This window comes from Typopeltis vanoorti, chromosome 7, assembly GCF_054136105.1.
Source record: "Typopeltis vanoorti isolate ZY-2024b chromosome 7, IOZ_Tvanoo_1.0, whole genome shotgun sequence".
Classification (NCBI taxonomy): Eukaryota; Metazoa; Arthropoda; class Arachnida; order Uropygi; family Thelyphonidae; genus Typopeltis; species Typopeltis vanoorti.
The window spans coordinates 149,376,919-149,388,274 of NC_143555.1; positions in this window are offsets into that span (position 1 = coordinate 149,376,919).

An 11,356-nucleotide genomic window follows, 5' to 3' on the forward strand; every position below is an offset into this window, starting at 1 on the left:
TCCTTTTCCGAGACCTTTACCGCCTTTTCCTCTGCCAGACACCTGATAACCTGATGTTGCTTGATGGACAACAATCCCGTGGATTTCGATCCCTTAATCGGTATGTAATAGTCGTGTATTAAATGTTAGCGAGCACCTGGCTCACCCTATTTAGGGTTGTACGGAAGTACCCAGAATGGATAAGCAAAGCAGCTTTCGGGCGCTTATGTTTCCACCTATCGCGTTCGTCATAATTAGATGACTCTTGAATGAGTTGATTTGGATGAACAGCTGCTTTAGCAAAATAAGCAGCAGCACTGTTATGGAGGAAAGTGGGAATATTTGGAATATGGGCATCTCGATGTAAGAGAGTATTTCTTACAAACCACGGAGCGTTGAAGATCATACGGAGGCACTTGTTTTGTATAACTTGTAGCTTTTTGATGTTAGTGGGGGAAGTGTGACCCCAGGCTGGCGATCCGTAAGTTAACGATGGTCTGATAATTGTTTTGTAGATCCGTAGTTTGTTATCAGTGCTGACTTGACTTCTTCTATTGAGGAGAGAATAGAGTTGTACAATTGCAGAGTTTGCTTTTTTGCATGCATAAACTATGTGGGAGTTAAAGTTTAAACGGTTATCAAGTTGAATGCCTAGATATTTGGTGCTAGATCTCCATGGGATGAGATGCTTGTCTACTTGTGAATAGAATGGCAGTGCTCTTATCGGCATTTACAGATATTCTCCATTTTTTGAACCAGTCTTCTAAATTTGTTGCTACAGTTTGTAATCGCTGAGTAGTAGGCCTGAGAGATCTGCTAAGAATTGCCATATCATCCGCATAACTAGCTATAGTGGTTAGTGATGTGCTAGGATCATCAGAAACAAAGATGTTAAAAAGCAGCGGTGAGAGCAGCGAGCCTTGATGTGATTTTTTTCAGTGAGGATCTAATTCCACGCAACTTAACCTGAATTTTACGGTCCTGTAGAAAGGAGTTACTAATTTTGGTAAGATAAAGAGGGGTGTTGGCTGCAATTAATTTGTAGATGAGACCTTTGTGCCACACCTTATCGAAAGCTTTTGCAACATCTAGAAAGATAGCTCCTGTGTGCTGTTTCCAGTTAAAGCCTGTAATGATGAACTCAGTCAGTCTGTGAATTTGCTGTGTAGTGCTATGTCCAGTACAGAAACCAAATTGTTCTTTCGGAATTATGTTATTTTTATTTACCTCCTCATTAAGTCGGTGGAGAATGACTCTTTCTGCTATTTTTCCTAGGCATGATAGAAGACTGATAGGTCTATAGTTCTGTGGCATCTGAGGTGCTTTACCAGGCTTGAGAATAAGGAAAATATCGGCTTGTTTCCATCTTGAGGGGAAATAATTAATTCTCAGAATTGCATTGATAATGGCTACTAAATGCATGACAGCTTTGTGTGGGAGGGCTTTAATTGTTTTGTTGGTAATTTTGTCTGGACCAGGGGCTTTTTTGTTTTTAAGCTTCTTGATGATTGAATAGACCTCTTTAGGTGAGGTGGGGCAGATATTTTCACAGCTACAAGGTTGCCGAAGCACAGAGCGTACCCTACGATGTATTTTTTCTATGAAGACTAGATCCGCTTGTGCATAATTAGGACGGCACTGAAGTTGGAGGGCCTGAACGAGAGCTTCCGCTTTTTCATTATCTCTGTAAACAAGACCTATTTCTCCGTGAATGGGCTGGATGTTCGAGCGATCTGTATGGAGAGCTTTAGTCAATTTCCACAGAGAATTATCTTCAGTTTTGAGACAACAGAGTTTTCTTTCCCATTGCTGGTTTCTGTGATCTTTTAAAGAGTAACGGACGAGGTTGGACGCTCTATTTAGTTCTCGACGGTCTTGTGGAGATAGCGTGTTGTGATAGCGGCGTCTGAGCCTATTTTTGTTCCTGATCAGAGCAGGGATTTCTGCAGGAAGTAAGTTAACTTGAGCCGGGGTGGAAGTAGAGCAAGCTGCAGATAAGCCAGCGCGTATTTTACATTCTAGATTGTTGACTGCCGCGTCAATTTCTTCACGGGTGGAAATAGTGGGTACTGAGTCTATGATAGTGTTCATTTTAGCCTTGAATTTTGCAAAATTAGTGTGGGACTGGCTGGGAATGAGCTCAGGTTCTTTCCCTAAGCTTATGAGTACTGGATTGTGATCTGAGCTTAGCTCGTCAACCACTTGAAGTCGGAATTGATGGGACATATTGCTAAAAATAGCAATATCCAAAACATCAGGTCTGCCGATCGCTCCGTAATGTGTTGGCTCAATCGGGCCTGCAATAACAATATTGCAGATACTCTGACTCCGATAACGGCGCAATACTCAGACTCCGGAAGAACCAGACAACTACCAAACGGTGAGCAGAAAAAAGCGACGAAAAGAGACACCACCCGAAGAACTGGAATACCAGCCAATGGACACAGTGGCACACGTCAAAGAACGAGTCCCGCCGGTAATCTTACGAGACAAAAAACAATGGTCGAGAATTTCGGAGGCCATGAGAAACTCCTAGATTAAATTCAAAACAGCGAAAAACTCCGACGAAGGAGTCCGTATCCAGCCCGAAGGGACATCAGACTACCGACGGCTAACAAAGTTGATGGACGAGATAAAGACCCCATACCACACTTTCGAACTGAAAAGCGAAAAGAACCTAAAAGTTGTCATCAGAGGACTGGTAGAAGAAATTACGTCCGAAGAAATAGCCATCGACCTTAGATCTCAAGGACTGGAGCCCATAAAAATATCAAGAATGTACCGGGCAGACAAACGTCCCATGCCGCTGGTTCTCATGGAAATTAATAAGGAACAAAGAAGGATTTACGATCTCAAAACAGTTTGCAATCTCAGGATTAAAACGGAACCACTCAGAAAGAAAGAAAGCAGGACGGTGCCATCGCTGCCAGAGATATGGGCATGCACAGAAACTGTGCAGAGCAGAGTACAAATGTGTGAAGTGCGGGGACAGTCACCATACTCACACATGCTCCAAACCACACACAACTCCAACCACATGTGCAAACTGCGGCGGCCCACACCCAGCCAACTATAGAGGCTGCACTCTCCACCCAGATAACCTGGCAAGCAACAGAAAATCAGGCACTCCACCAGCCCAAAAACGTGCAACACCCCTTGAAGAAGATATCATTCAGCGAACATCACACAGCTCATATGCTGCAGCAGTCACTTCAAAGGCTAAATCAGCAGAATCTATGCCCAACAGTCAGAACACAGCTGCTATCCTTGCTGCCACCCTAGGGGAGATGCTAACGGCTTTTAGCAAGACCAACCCCAATCAGAGTGATACGAACAAGTTCTTAAAAAACACTCAAGTCATCTTCACAATGATAAGCAATGAATAATACACCTGGCTCGAACAACTTCATACAGATCGCATTTTGGAATGCCAACGGCCTAAACAACAAACTCCTGGAACTACAGGAATTTACAGCAAGACATAGAATAGACATCCTCTTAATCAACGAGACGCACCTTCGGCCCTGCGACAACCCCAAACTAAGGAACCACGCACTACTAAGGAATGACAGACTCATTGCCAGAGGAGTTGGAACGGCTATCTTTGTCAAAAAATACATAAGATACAATGAGATCAAGAAGACAACGACTACACACCTGGAAGAAACTGGAATTGAGATAAACACCAACAATGCAGGTAACCTAAAGCTATATTCAGTCTACAACCCTCCAGGCAAGCCACTACTAGCCTCGGATCTCTCCCAGCTCCTGGACACAAATGAAGCAACAATTGTGGCGGGAGACCTAAATGCCAAACATCCTGCATGGAACAGTAGGAACTCCAACAACAATGGGAAGAGCCTGCACACGTTCGCTATGAAAAGAAACATCATCATAGCAGGTCCCGCCGAACCAACACACTACGGACCGCTGGGAAGACCTGATGTGCTGGATATAGCCATTTTTAGAAACACCGCGCACCAATTCCAGTTACAGGTAGTCAATGATCTAAGCTCAGACCACAATCCGGTACTACTAAGCCTAGGCGGGGAAACAGAAATCATCCCCAGGCAGTCCTGCACAAATTTCAAAAAGCTGAACGCTATCCTCTGCAACCTCACAGGACCCGTTCCAACCATCTCCTCACCTAAAGAAATAGATACAACGATCAGAACACTGGAAAGCACATTCCAAGCTGGCCTAGCAGCAGCTTCCACCGTTACCACTCCAGCTCAAGCCAACCTGCTCCCAGAAGAGATTGTAAAGCTCATCCGCAGCAAAAACAGGATCAGACGCCGTTACCATACAACACTATCCCCCCAGGATAGACAAGAGCTAAACAGGGCAACAAACCTTGTTCGATATGCGATCAAAGATCACAAAAACCAGCTGTGGGACAAGAAGCTAAGCTCCTTAAACACCAAAGACAACTCATTGTGGAAAATGACGAAAGCCCTTCGCAGCGACCGCCCCAACATTCAGCCAATCCAGGGAGAAAGGGGCATGGCCTACCGAGACGACGAGAAAGCAGAAGCCTTCGCAGATGCCCTGGAACTGCAATTCAGCTCCAACTATGCGCATGCAGACTTGCACTTCATTGAAAAAATACACAGGCATGTCTGCTGTGCACTCCATCAAACCAGCAGCCAAGACAATACAAGCTATGCTACACCAAAGGAGGTACATCAAATCATCAAGAGCCTCAACAACAGAAAGGCCCCAGGTCCTGACGAGATTTCAAACCAAACCATAAAAGCACTCCCCCATAAAACAGTTATGCATCTAGTGGCGATCATCAACGCAATGCTCAGACTCAACTACTTCCCCACTCGCTGGAAACAGGCAGATGTAATCCTCATCCACAAACCCGGAAAAGCACCTCAATTCCCCCAGAACTACAGACCTCTCAGCCTCCTATCAAATCTGGGAAAAATCGCGGAAAAGATAATTCTGAACCGCCTACAAAAAGAAACGGACAAGATCGACCTAATCCGAAAAGAACAATTCGGATTTCGCAAAGGCCACTGCACAACCCAACAGGTCCACAGAATTATAGAATTCATAACTACTGGATACAACTGGAAACAACACACAGGTGCAATCTTCCTGGAGGTGGCGAAAGCCTTTGACAAAGTATGGCACAAAGGCCTCATCCACAAACTATTAGCTGCAAAATACCCACTAAATCTAGCAAAAATCATAGAATCCTATCTGAAAGACCGAAAATTTCAAGTAAAGCTACGTGGCCTCAGATCCTCCATGAGAAGCATCACAGCAGGTGTCCCGCAAGGCTCCCTCCTATCGCCGCTACTCTTCAACATTTTCATCTCAGACCTACCAAACACAGCATCAACTACCACGGCCTTCTATGCAGACGACATGGCAATACTGACCAGATCACTCAGCCCACACTTAGCCACACAACGACTACAAGACGCAGCAACTAATCTTGAAGAATGGTTTCAGAAATGGAGGATAGATGTGAACGCCGACAAAAGTACTGCCATACTATTCACAAGAAGGAAAGCAACCCACCACGGAGCAGTCACGATGTTTAACACTGATATCCCATGGCAAAAAGAAGTCAAATACCTGGGTATCAAACTGGATAACCGACTCAGATTCAACTCCCACATCTCACATGCCTGCAACAAAGCCAACTCAGCAATAGCTCAACTCTATCCGCTACTCAACCGAAGAAGCAAAGTCAGTACAGAAAACAAACTAACAATATACAAGACAATCATCAGACCCATATTAACGTACGGATCGCCGGCATGGAGCCACACCTCCCCCAGCAACATCAAAAGATTACAGATACTACAAAATAAATGCCTCCGAATGATCTTCGACGCCCCGTGGTTTGTGAGGAATGCTCTCCTCCACCAAGACGGAAACATGCCAGACATACCTTCATATCTCAACCAGACTGCAACCAAGTACTTCGCCCAGGCATCACTCCACCCCGACCCACTCGTTCGTGATGCATCAAATTATGATGAAAACGACAGATGGAGACACAAACGTCCGAAGGCAGCTCTGATCATCGCTTCACACGATTCTACACAGCCCTAATTCGGGCGAGCCATGCGCTCAAAAAAATTTCTCATATCGATAATCACAATCTAGCGATGAAGGGATAAAAGTCCAAGGGACTGACGTCCATCTCGCCATTTATGTTAACAGTTAACAGACGTGTTGCGAAGGCTTTTGAGGAGTTTCCATAGTGCTTGGTCATTTGGTTCTATAGATCGGAGTGTATTTTCCCAGTGTTGGTTGTGGAAATCTTCGATTGCATAGCGGACTAATTGAGTAGCTTTGTTGAGTTCTTGTCGGTCTTGTGGCGCTAGTGTTTTGTGATATTGTCTGCGTATTTTATTTTTGTGCCGAATGAGTTTTCTGATGTCTTCTGGGAGTTGGTTTGGTTTCATGTTGGATGTAATCGAGGTTACTGCTGCTAGGCTTAGCGTTATTTGTTTTTCTAGGTTGGAGACTGCAGTTTCGATATCTTGTTTCGTGGTGATGGTAGGTATGGGTCCTATAGTGCCCTTGATTTTTGTGGGTAGTTGTGTCCAGTTTGTGGTGGTATGGTTTGTAGTTGTTTCGTCCGGTGTAGGGCCCAGCTGGAGTAGGACTGGGTTATGGTCTGAGCTTAGATCGTTTATTGTTATTAGCTGGTATTGATGGTTCACGTTTTTCATGATAACTATGTCTAGTACGTCTGGTCGCCCTATCGTGCCGTAGTGTGTGGGTTCGATCGGTCCTGCGACTACAATGTTCCTGTTAGCGATGAAATTGTGTAGGATTTTGCCGCTTTTGTTTGCAATCCTGCTATTCCATGCTGGGTGTTTGGCGTTTAAGTCACCAGCCATTATTATGGTTTCATTATTGTCTAGTAGCTGTGACAGGTCTGTGGTAGATATGTGTTTGTTTGGAGAGTTGTATGTGGCGTAAATTTTGAGGCTGTTTGTGTTGGCTAGGTGAACTTGTAGTCCTGTGACTTCTAGGGTTGTGAGCTGGGGAGGTTTTATTTCGTTAAATCTAAGTTGTTTCCTGATGAAGATAGCTGTTCCTCCACCTCTGGCTGTTGTTCTGTCGGTTCTGAATAGGTGGTAGTTTCTTAGTTTTGGGTTGTCTGATGGGCGTAGGTGAGTTTCGTTTATTAGTATTATGTCTGTGTCTATGCGTTGTATGAATTCTCTTAGTTCGTGCATTTTGTTGAGTATGCCGTTCGCATTCCAATATATTATCTGTAGTGAATTGTTGGTGTTGGTTGTGTTATTCATGAGTGAGGGTAGAGAAGATTACTTGTGCGTTTTTCATGAAGTGTTTTGTTGATTCTTGGGTGGGGTTTGTCTTACTGAATGCCAGTAACATTTCGCCTAGGGCGGCTATTATTTTGGCTGAGTTGGGTGGTTGGTTGTAGGTGGGGGGGTTCTTGGTTTGTTCTTACTATATCGGCATATGTTGTGTTTAAGCGGGTAGTTGTGGGAATTGCTGGTTTTGATGTGGGTGGCGTGTGTTTATTTGTGTCTGTTGTGGAACTTGGATCTCTTGTTTTCCGTGTTGTCACTTCGTTGGTTGGGTGGTTAGGACATCCCTTATAATTTGCAGGGTGCAGGCCGTCGCAGTTTGCACATTTTGCTGGAGTTGTACGGGGTTTAGTACAGGAAGCTGTGGAGTGTTTGTCTCCACACTTCAGGCATCTGAACTCTGCCTTGCATCGGCTCTGGGCGTGTCCGTACTTTTGGCATCGGTGGCACTGTCCGGTTGATGCCCTCCTTCGAAGTGGTTCCATTCTGATGATGAGGTCGCGCACTGTTCTTATATTGTATATTTCATGTTTGTCTTTGTCTATCTCGATTAGGATTAGCGGCATTGGGGTTTTGTCTCCTCTGTGCATTCTCGTGACTTTTATGGGTGCAAAGCCCTGTCTTGTGAGTTCTGCTTTAACTTCTTCTGTTGTGATTGATTCGACTACTCCTCTTATTACAACTTTCAAGTTTTTCTCGCTTTTTAATGCGAATGTATGGTAAGGGATCAGTGAGTCGTCTAGTTTTTTAGTGAGGTTTCTGAAATCTGTTACTGTTTCGGGTTGTATTCGTATTCCCTCTGCCGTATTTCTTGCTGTAGAGAACTTGATCTGGCTGCGTTTCATTATATTTGCTGTCTCCTTCCATTTTTCCTTCGATCGGAGGATAACTGGAGGGATGCGTTCTTTTTTTGTGTTGGTTGATGCGTCCATTGGTGTTTCCTGTTCTACTGTGTCCGTGACCTTTCGTCGTTTGTTTCTGTTGATTACTTCGAAATCTTCCGTCTTGTCTTCTGAGTTTGAGTAGTGTTCTTGTGGGGTGGGTTCTGGTTGTTCAATTTCTAAGTCGGTGGGGCCATGAGTTCCTTCGTCGTTTGGTGCTGATTGTATGAGTGTTACAGTGCCCGGGTATCTGGTTTCCAGTTCGGAACCTATCTTCCTGAAGAGTGTTATTAATTGTTCATAGCTAAAGTTTGTTAACGTTAGTTCCTCCATTTCGTTCTGCCGGTATGCAATTGTGAGTTGGTAGTGGATGGGTAATAGTAAATAGAAAATTTACTTACGGTGTCCGGATTGTCTTCCATGCACCTTATTTAGTTGCTTCGTAAAGACGATTCTAATCCACTTGTAGATGCGAATTAATTCACACACTCTGTATACTATATATCCTATTTGACTATCGATCATCCAAATTTTTCAATGCTTCAAAACACGTTAAACTGCTGCTAGAAGAAAACACACTCAGATCTAATCAGATGTTATCGCCACACTCTATGTTCGATCATATCAATTTTTCATGCTCATCAATCACACCGATAACTGTTGCTCTACCTTAGAATGATAGGTAGTTGGGACTGAAGGGTTCGAGTTTTTCGCGACACAATAGTGTTGTGTCGCGAACAATTCCCTTCCTAGAGACCCAGTGTTGCAAACACAACACTGGGTCTCTAAGAAGGGAATTCCTAGTATCATCCTAATAAATGAATCTCACACTTTTAGATTGAAAATCTCACACTTTTAGATTGAAAAGATTGACTTTGTATCGCATCCTTTAATAATTTATTTTTTAATTTAATAATTTAATAAAAAAGCAATTTACATTCTAATGACAAGAATTTTTATTAATAATACAGAGGTGTGAAAGGATTATTTATGATTTTTCTAAAGATTTAAAAGATTTTTAAGATATTTCCTAACGTTTAATAAATTATTAAAGGTTACAACGTTTTGCTATTTGAAATATTATTCTAACTAATATTTAATGATAATAGCCAAAGAGGACAATTTTATCTGTTTTGTAGTGAAACACATTCGAGTTCGATATGCGGTCACAACAGCTAACCGGTATTAGAAACCTATAATTTTAATACATTTCTGCTTGGAAAAAAAAAGCAACAGAAGATTCACAACAATTCCTAATCATCCACAAAATAATTCATGGATACCATATACATTTTTTTTTTCTTCTTCTCTTAATCACTTTGTACAGATCAAGAGATGAATCTTGAGTCACATAAATTATTTCTTACTTCATTGAAGTAAAACTGAAAACAGCAAAATATCATTTTCTGCCGATTTGGTTGAATTTAGGAACAACGACGGCTCTTTCATGTGACACCAATAACATCTGTCTCGATTGGAGTACATTGACCTATAATGAGCAATGTCTTCGAAATATTATTAAAACCATACGAAGTAAAACAATATGGTGATTGGAACTTAGGCCACCTTTGCTACGAGTTGCCCAGGCATGAATCACCTAGTGTAGTGCATCTATATTCGACTCTCTGTACAATCGGTAAAATTAATTGGGTTAAAATGTTTTTTCTTAGTGGAAATTTTTGTTTGCATTTCGCTGGCTATTTCTCCTCAAGTATTTACTGCACAATAAATAAAAGGCCAATAATTTTTTTTAAAAAATACGTTTTTTTTAATTATTAAAAGGGATTTTATTGTAAAATATCAGATAGAATAATAATTCCTATAGTAAAATTATGTAAGTATTATAATTATTAGAAATATTTAAAATACTTCTTAAAATTTTCTAAATCTTTAAACAAAACATAAATAATACAGACACACCATATATTATTATTACAAACAATTTTTATTAGGTTATAAAGTGGTGATTTAATTATTAATTAATAATTGGAATAAACTCACGTATGAATTTCTGGGTTTTAGTGGTATTCCACTAGTCAAAAAAAAAAAAAAAATCATAAGAATAGTGTATTGCAATCAAAAGTTGTGGTTTTAGATTTATCTTTTATTAGTATTACTACAGTAGCCCCCGCCTTATTCGCGGGGGATACGTTCCAAGATACCCCGCGTATACTCGAAACCGTGGATTGTACTAAACCTATATAGACAAATGCTTTTTTTTTTTCTGTACATACCTATGATAAAGTTTAATTTATTTCATTTATAAATTAGAGACAGTAAGAGATTAACAAGAATTTATTACTTTATTTTATTATTAGTTATTCTTGTTAATGTCTTACTATGCCTAATTTATAAATTAAACTTCATCATAGGGATGTATGTATAGAAAAAAAAACATAAGTCTGTAATAAAATAGAATAATAATAACAACATCCTATCCTTTACACTCACGCGTAGACCTACACTTTTTATCGCTTCGGCATTCGGAATTGAAATCCTACGGAATAGTTGGCTACTTCTTATTCCTGGAGGTATCCTATATCTGTAGAGGCGTGTTCAAGGAACAGGTTTATGGGTTGCGTGAGGAAAAATCCCAGATAAACTGGGGAGAAAATCCTACTGTCCACGCCCAAGACTAGCTAACTTGGCTATGTCTGAGAAAGTCCTAAGCTCCTCATGTGGGCGACGGGAATCGAACCCAAGACACCACTTTCCTAGGCATATGGTATCATATGTGTAGCTTTCTCCACCTTTGCAACGAGTTGCCCTGGTGTTGGACCACCTCTAGGATCACCACAATCGTCTATTACTAAAACAAAGAGCCAAACAGCTTCATTTCGATTATGTAAAATTGCAATGCTAAACTGGATATTAGATCCAACACTATTTCAAATCCGAATTTGGTGTAGAAACTATGACCGTTTCGTAAGTTGACCTGAGAGCTTACGAGAATACAATCCTCGCTTCAAAGAGTTGTCTTTGCTATTTGGGTTCTTGAGTCAAGTAGGTAGTGCAACTCGGGATGGCGGTGATTGTATTCTCGTAAGCTCTCAGGCCAACTTACGAAACGTTTTTAGCTTACACAAGTATTTGGATATGAAATAATGTTGGATGTAATATCCACTTTGCCGATTTTCAGAATTATAAATTGATTATTTCCGGAATTTTCCATTTAATAGCTTC